Genomic DNA, 7,166 nt, shown 5'->3' with positions numbered 1-7,166 from the left:
CTTTCACTGGTCAGCCGCACTATAGGTCAGGCGTCCCTTCTCTCACTCTCTCGCTAGACCTGGAGTGGGGCCCTTGTTGCGTACCCATTACTTCCATCAACCTACGACTCGCCTCAGTGTCTGTCATTCCACCTCGCTAACAACCTACCAAAGAACGTACGAACCCATCCATGTATTACACTGGGGGCATCTGTAAACTTTATGTATTATTTATAAATCGAAGTATTTGTGAAGAATGTAACTGGTTTGCCATCACCTCACTGGTTGAGAGAAAAGGAACCGGCTTATGAAGCTACAACGAGCACTACCTTTTACCATAGGATGAAAAAGCCCTTTAGACACAAACTGAGCCGGTATATCTCATTGTGAAATAAATTATCTTCCCAAGTGCACGAGTGCATGAGCGACATGGCCTCACAACTCTGCCTCTCATCCATCCTGTGCACACGCCTCGATGTTTCTCAGCACTGAGAGCCTCAGTCCAGCACTGCATGGAAGAGAATTTTCCGCTGCCTGGAGATTCATCAGTGTGTATGATGCTTGTTAATCCTCTCCCTCTCCACTCCCCCAACCCTCTCCCCTCCTCACACACACACCCAATTAAATGCCCTTGCAATTCCGGAGTGGTAAACGCGGATTTATGGGGATTTTTAGGGTATTTGTTCATTTCATGCGTGAGTTTGTCCAACAAGTCGGATCTGGAGGTTTTGACAGTATTGTTTTGCATGGGGTGTGTGTGACAGTTCTGTGTTTACACACACACACACACACACACACACACACACACACACACACACACACACACACACAAGACTAGTCCCAGAGCTAAGAGGTATGTCCTACGAGGAGAGGTTAAGGGAAATCAACCTGACGACACTGGAAGACAGGAGAGATAGGGGGGGACATGATAACGACATACAAAATACTAAGAGGAATTGGCAAGGTGGACAAAGACAGAATGTTCCAGAGATGGGACACAGCAACAAGGGGAAACAGTTGGAAGTTGAAGACACAGATGAATCACAGGGATGTTAGGAAGTATTTCTTCAGCCACAGAGTAGTCAGGAAGTGGAATAGTTTGGGAAGCGATGCTGTGGAGGCAGGATCCATACATAGCTTTAAGCAGAGGTATGATAAAGCTCAAGGTTCAGGGAGAGTGACCTAGTAGCGACCAGTGAAGGGGCGGGGCCAGGAGCTTGGACTCGACCCCTGCAACCTCAACTACGTGAGTACAACTAGGTGAGTACACACGTAACGCCAAAGTTACATCAATACCACCAACATAGACTACAAACTCACACAGTGAATAATAGTTACAACAAAAAAATGGGCCAGATCTATAATGATTAGCCCAGTGGTGCCACATTACGCGAGATTAAATTACGCAGCAACAGTAACATGGGGTTATCAAGGTCCCCATTGACCTAACAGGCGACCCAATAAAAGTGTCAGATTAAGTGCAATAGATGAGTGCATTAAACGAACACAACTACAGGTGACACGACCTTGTTTATCCAACGGATGGAGAGATAAGTGGCAGGGAGTCAGTCTCGCCGTAACGGACAGAGGACCGAGCCTCCATTAAGAGCTTAGCGATTCATATTAAAAGAAAAACTGTCAGACTAGTGTGCAGATATCTGCAACCTAGCGACCCTGGCCTCCCACTGAAAGAGGGGAAGCTAATAAGTATTTCAGTTATGTTTCAGAGTTTAGATATTTTTACATTTTGCCGACGAAGTGGCTAGTTAATTATGCCCCCCACATCCATCCTGTGGACGGTAGTGGCTAGTTTGTTGTGCACCCCACGTCCATGTGGACGGTAGTGGCTAGTTTGTTGTGCACCCCACGTCCATGTAGACGGTAGTGGCTAGTTTGCTGTGCACCCCACGTCCATCTTGTGGACTGTAGCGCAAGAGCATCCAAAAGCTTACAATCCGTTCTGTGTAGAGCTTTATCAAGTCACTACTTGATAAAGACTACTAAGAGCAAACAGTTATTCCTATGAAAGCCTGTTCTGCACCGTGCATCCTTTCTTTGCCGGTTCTTACCAAATACTTGACGTTCACACAGCCTCAAATTTTGGTGAGTTTGGCATCGATCGGTGCTGGTAGTTTACTCGTTACGGTTAGAAGTATGAAAATAATACGTTTTTTTTTTTATTCAGTTCTTCAACTTGCAATATTTCTGAAGATGACACAGAACTTTACTAGAGATCACAGTGCTTGAGGCGCTGGTGCTGTGGATTTTAGTGCCATAGGACGTGATCTCACAGGCCTCTGGCCTTGGTGGCAGACTCCTTAGTACCATAGGCCTTTCTATTAAGCATACCGCTCATCTGGACAGGTCGTATTGGCCAGTGTATAACCATGTATAACACCATTACTCACACAAACCAATGTTACTGTCAGACAGTGTCATCTTTGCAGTCCGCCTACCCACCAAGTTGTGTAGGCGGGGACCGAGGCTCAGCTCCTGGCCCCTGCTCCTAGACCATTTTGACCGATTTCACTGTTTTCTGGGCTCTCGATCCTTTTCATATCTCAGCTTGAAGCTGTGTATTAAGCTTGCCTCTACCACCTTCGTGGGGATCTACCGCTTTCCCATGACTGTAATAGGAACTGCAGCCCTAATTCGATATTTTTAGGTGTAAAAACAAATACCTCGATGAATGCATTTGATTTCGTCCATTACTAACAAATTTAAAAATAGAGAATAGTTAATGCAACTTCATAAAGTGTGCTTAACACTTGTCAGTGTTACTCCTTTATTCAGTATATAAGTCAGAAAATCTTTCAACTCCAACGACAAAGATCGACTTTTATTTCTCAAATGTTATTCTAGGTAAAGTTATTTATGATTCTTCACATAAACGAGTCACTGTTACACTCTCTTGAAAAGTTATTGATCAGTATATTACGTCTTGATGATTAATGGTTGTGTTCTCTATGGAGGAAGTTAGATGAGAGGGAAAGGGGGGGAGGGAAGAAAGAGGAAGAGAGGGAGGAAGGGTGGGAGAGAGGAAGAAAGGAAGGGAGATAAAGCATGGAGGGAGGAAGGGTGGGAGAGAGGAAGAAAGGAGGGGAGGAAGATAAAGCATGGAGGGAGGAAGGGATGGAGGCAGGGAGGGAAGAAAGGAGGATGTAAGGCAATGAGGGAGGAAAGGAGAGAAATATGAGTAGAGGGGGAAATTAAATGAACAAGAGTGAGAGATAGCACTGACGAGAGGGACATTAAGGAGTAACAAAAGTCCCTCTTAACACCTCTTGTAATAACTAAAATTCAATAACAGAGAATCATTTCCCTTGCTCAACAACGACAAAGGCAGTCGTACATGAAGACGTACATGTAAGCATGGAAGTGACATAAATACACGTGTGGAAGGGTCACATACATAGTGTGGGAGGGACATGTACATTGTGAGGTTGGGTGCCAATATTGCTTTCTGCTTCAGTCTGGAATGTTGGGAAAGCTTAAAAAAATAGATCCCACGTTCTCATATAGCTTGAGGAGTTATGTGATGGAGAGATAAGAAAACGGATCTAACCTTCCACTGAGGGAGAATGAGAGACGAGGCTCAGCTACTGATCTGACAAGTAGGGGATGGTCTTGCTGGACCTATTTCAGAGGGTGAAGCCACTTTTGAAACCAATGCTGAATGAGATGATGTTGAGACTGATATGTTTTTAGTGGACAACTTTGTGAATATATATATATATATATATATATATATATATATATATATATATATATATATATATATATATATATATATATATATGCAATAAGATCACAGTAAACAGGTGATTTCAGAATATGCAAAGCAACCACTGCGAAAGAATAGAGAAATTCCAAGCGCTTTCGTGACTACTCACATTATCACAGGAACATTGTTCCTGTGATAATGTGAGTAGTCACGAAAGCACTTGGGATTTCTTTATTTTTTCACAGTGGGTGTTTTGCATATATATATATATCTATATATATATATATATATATATATATATATATATATATATATATATATATATATATACGTGTGTGTGTGTGTGTACAGTGTCTGCACTCTGAAGGAGGGATGTTAATGTTGCAGTTTTATAACTGTAGTGTAAGCGCACCTTTGGCAAGACAGTGATGGAGCGAATGATGGTGAAAGTTTTTCTTTTTCGGGCCACTGACCAAGGTATTGGTCCAGTGTGGGTAGATTGGTAAAGCACTGCGTACCTTGTTACAAGGTTCGTAGGTTCGAGTCTCCTTCAGCCAGAGATCAGTGTTTGTGTATATTTCCCCTGCTCTTGCGAATTCCTTGCATATCTATATAATATATATATATATATATATATATATATATATATATATATGTCGTGCCGAATATGTAAAACTGGTCAATTAGCAAGAACTCATTTAAAATTAGGTCCTTTCTAAAATTTTCTCTTATACGTTTAAAGATATATTTTTTTCATTAATGTTAATGTAAAATTTTATAATTTTGCAACAAAAGAATCTTAGAAAACTTACCTAACCTTATTATAACAAGAACAATTTATTTTAGCCTAACCCAACTAAATATATTTTAGATACGTTTACAGTAATTTAATACTAAACAAACACAATGAAATATATTTTATTCGTTAGGTTCAAATTGATTTTGGCGAAATCATTGCATACACAAATTTTCGCTCGTCCTATATGGCAAGATGAGCGTTGCTACTTTAGCCAAGATGGCAAGTTCTGCCTATTCGGCACGACATTATATATATATATATATATATATATATATATATATATATATATATATATATATATATATATATATATATATATATATATATATATATATCAGTGCACAACGCAGAAACAAGCATTTTTTTTTTTTTGCCTTTCACCAGATGTCGGGACCTTGTACTTGCTGGGGTTGAACTTCAAGGACCACTTTTTTTCAAAACCAGTCCTGCAGCTTGTGTAGTGTGTTGGTTGCCGTTTGTGAAAGACACTTGTCTATAGATACTTTGGCTTTGGTGCGCTGTGTGTGTTGGTGTGTGTTGATGTGTGTGTGTGTGTGTGTGTGTGTACTCACCTAGTTGTGGTTGCAGGGGTCCATTCACAGCTCCTGACCCTGCCCTCTTCACTGGCCGCTACTAGGTCACTCTTCCTGCTCCGTGAATTTTATCATACCTCTTCTTAAAGCTATGTATGGATCCTGCCTCCACTACATCACTTCCCAATCTATTCCACTTCCTGACTACTCTGACTGAAAAAATACTTCCTAACATCCCTGTGATTCATCCGAGTCTTCAACTTCCAAATGTGACCCCTTGTTGCTGTGTCCCATCTCTGGAACATCCTGTCTCTGTCCACCTTGTCGATTCCTCTCAGTAATTTATATGTCGTTATCATATCCTCCCTATCTCTCCTGTCTTCCAGTGTCGACAGGTCGATTTCCCCTTAACCTCTTCTCGTAGGACATATCTCTTACCTCTGGGACTAGTCTTGTTGCAAACCTCTGCACTTTCTCTAGCTTCCTTACATGCTTGGCTAGATGTGGGTTCCAAACTGGTGCTGCATACTCCAATATGGGCCTAACGTATACAGTGTACAGGGACCTGAACGATTCCTTATTAAGATGGCGGAATGCTGTTCTGAGGTTTGCTAGGCGCCCGTATGCTGCAGCAGTTATTTGGTTGATGTGCACTTCAGGAGATGTGCCTGGTGTTATACTCACCCCAAGATCCTTTTCGAGTGAGGTTTGTAGGTTTTGGCCCCCTAGACTGTACTCCGTTTGCGGTCTTCTTTGCCCTTTCCCAATCTTCACGGCTTTGCATTTGGTGGGGTTGAACTCCAGGAGCCAGTTGCTGGACCACGCCTGCAGACTGTCCAGATCCCTTTGTAGTTCAGTGTGTGTGTGTGTGTGTGTGTGTGTGTGTGTTTGGGCGTCCCGGGCGGCACAAAGAGGCAGTACACTAATGAATATCTAATGACCAAGTCCAGGCTCGTTAGTCGCCTGAGGTGCACCTTCACCCACGCTCACCTGCCCTTCCCCGCCCCTCCCCTCTGCCCTCACCGGCCTCCTCCCCCGCCCTCACCAGCTCCCCACGGCTCCCACATGCTTCCCCTGTCCTCACACGCTCACCCCGTCCTCACATCTTCCCCTTGCCCTCACATGCTCCCCCTGCCCTCACATGCCCCCTGCCCTCACATGTCCCTGCCGTCACATGCCCCCCTGCCCTCACATGCCCCCTGCCCTCACATGCCCCCCTGCCCTCACATGCTCCCCTTGCCCTCACCTGCGCCTTTCAATTCCTTTCTGTTATCTCTCCGTCCACCATTCTCAGCACCTTCAAGTTCTCGCTTTTCCTCCTCCTCCACTTCTCCTCCTCCACTTCTCCTCCTCCTCTTCCTCCTCCTCCTCCTCCTCCTCCTCTTCCTCCTCCTCCTCCTCTTCCTCCTCCTTCTCCCCTTCCCCTCCTTCTCCTCTTCCCTTCCTCCTCCTCCTTTTTTCATCTTCCACTCTACCTGCTTCCAAAAACAATATTCTTATCAATTATGTACGTATCTTTCGTCCGTTAGTATGCATTATCTAGAGAAGGAAGAGAGAGAGAAAAGATTGAGAGAGAGAAGACGTAGATTCCTGGAGTATCCCTGGAGAGGGTATCGGGGGTCAATGCCACCGCGGCTCGGTCTGCGACCAGGCCTCAGGGAAGAGGTCATGAATCATATCATTACCATCACTGCTATCACCATCTTCATTACCCTCGTTAGCATCGTTAACACCATCATCATCAACCACTAGTTACTTTCCCCTGAGAGTTGAACCAATCACAACCTCACCTAGGCAGCAGTGGGAGGCATGAAAGACGGTCTCTCAATTTTTATAGGCTGCCGGAGGACTGGTCATTTGCATACCGCTAGCGGGACTCCCGGAGCAAAACTTACTCACACTGGTGGTCATTTTTCCTTCTTTACACACCTCAGCCGCTTTGAAAACATCAGCAAGTTATACAGCCAAAGATTTTAAGAAGAGGCCAAATGTTTCTCTTGGCCGGGCAAACAGTTTGAGGAGTAATTAAGGCTGTTTTTAGCACGCCTTGTCAAATACACAGTGATGACCCGGCCAAGCTTCCTTGGTTGTGCTACCCACCCTTCATCTCTCTCTCCCTCCACTCCTTTTC

The sequence above is a fragment of the Cherax quadricarinatus genome, chromosome 40 (genome assembly GCF_038502225.1).
Source record: "Cherax quadricarinatus isolate ZL_2023a chromosome 40, ASM3850222v1, whole genome shotgun sequence".
NCBI lineage: Eukaryota > Metazoa > Arthropoda > Malacostraca > Decapoda > Parastacidae > Cherax > Cherax quadricarinatus.
Note: the sequence above shows the minus strand (reverse complement) of the source record.